A 1,461-nucleotide genomic window follows, 5' to 3' on the forward strand; every position below is an offset into this window, starting at 1 on the left:
GGGGCAGGGGTGGAGCGGGGGCGAGGGCGGGGCCAGTTTTTGGGTACTCGGTCTCTAAAAGGTTCGCCATCACTGCCCTAATCCTACAGTTTCCTTAATTCATCTATAAGTAGTCCATAGTCCTCAACTTACAACAGTACATTTAGTGACCGTTCAAAGTTACAACGCTGAAAGATGTGACTCGTGACCGTTGCAGCATCACCTATTGTGAACTTCTGGCAAGCAAAGTCAATGGGGCAAGCTAAATTCACTTAACAACCGGGCTACTCACTTAACCACTGCAGTGATTCACTTAAGAACTGCGGCAAGGAAGGTCGTAAAATGGGGCAGAATTCACTTACCAACCGTCTGACTTAGCAACAGAAATGGGCTCAATTGTGGTTGTAAATTGAGGACTATCTATATTTTGGGGGGAGAGGGAGGGGGTTGTGCAATATGTTGGCTCTTACATTGATTTGTGTGTGTAACACTTGAAGCCACTCAGAAATCCAAAGAACAAAGTTCAAACGAATCAAGTTTGGCTTAGCTTAGCTTGGCGATCGAGAATAAGCATCCGTGTGATCGGTCAGCTCACTGAAATACAGACTGATAGAGTCTTGCAATGAAGTGCAGGCTGCCAGAAGGCCAGACAAGGAACAGCGGATGGAAACTAATCAAGGAGAGAAGCAACCTGGAATTAAGGAGAAACTTCCTGACAGTGAGGATAATTAACCAGGGGAAGAACCTGCCTCCAGAAGTCGTGGGTGCTTCATCAAAATGAATAACAAAATGAAATTCAGTGGTGAAAAAAGTAAGGTTCCACACTTAGGAAAGAAAAACCAAATGCACAGGTACAGCATAAGTGGTACGTTGCTCAATAGTAGCAACTGAGAGAGGGATCTTGGAATCCTAGTGGACCATCCCTTAAATATGAGCCAGCCGTGTGCTGCAGCTGCCAAAGAAGCCAACACAGTGCTGGGCTGCATTAACAGAGGGAGACAATCAAGATCACATGAAGTGTTAATACCGCTTTACAAGGCCTTGGTAAGGCCACACCTGGAATATGGCATCCAGTTTTGGTCACCATGATGTAAAAAAGATGTTGAGACTCTAGAAAGAGTGCAGAGAAGAGCAACAAAGATGATTAGGGGACTGGAGGCTAAAACATATGAGGAACGGCTGCTGGAATTGGGTATGTCTAGTTTAATGAAGAGAAGGACGAGGGGGGACAGGATAGCAGCCTTCCAATATCTCAGGGGCTGCCACAAAGAATGGAATGGAATTGAGGTAGATGGGAAATGTCATAGGAAAATGTTTTTAAAATGTTTTGTTATATCAATAAGGGGAATAGAGTATTGTAGTATTTGATTGTGCTTAATTGTGCCTAAAATCCATGTAACCTGTGTGCCAATTCTAAAGAGACAACCTTTTACAAGAAGTGCCAACTGAAAGTCACAGATGGTGTAAGATATTACCGCCTAG

This window comes from Protobothrops mucrosquamatus, unplaced genomic scaffold, assembly GCF_001527695.2.
Source record: "Protobothrops mucrosquamatus isolate PMUCROS unplaced genomic scaffold, P.Mucros_1.0 scaffold3219, whole genome shotgun sequence".
Lineage (NCBI taxonomy): Eukaryota > Metazoa > Chordata > Lepidosauria > Squamata > Viperidae > Protobothrops > Protobothrops mucrosquamatus.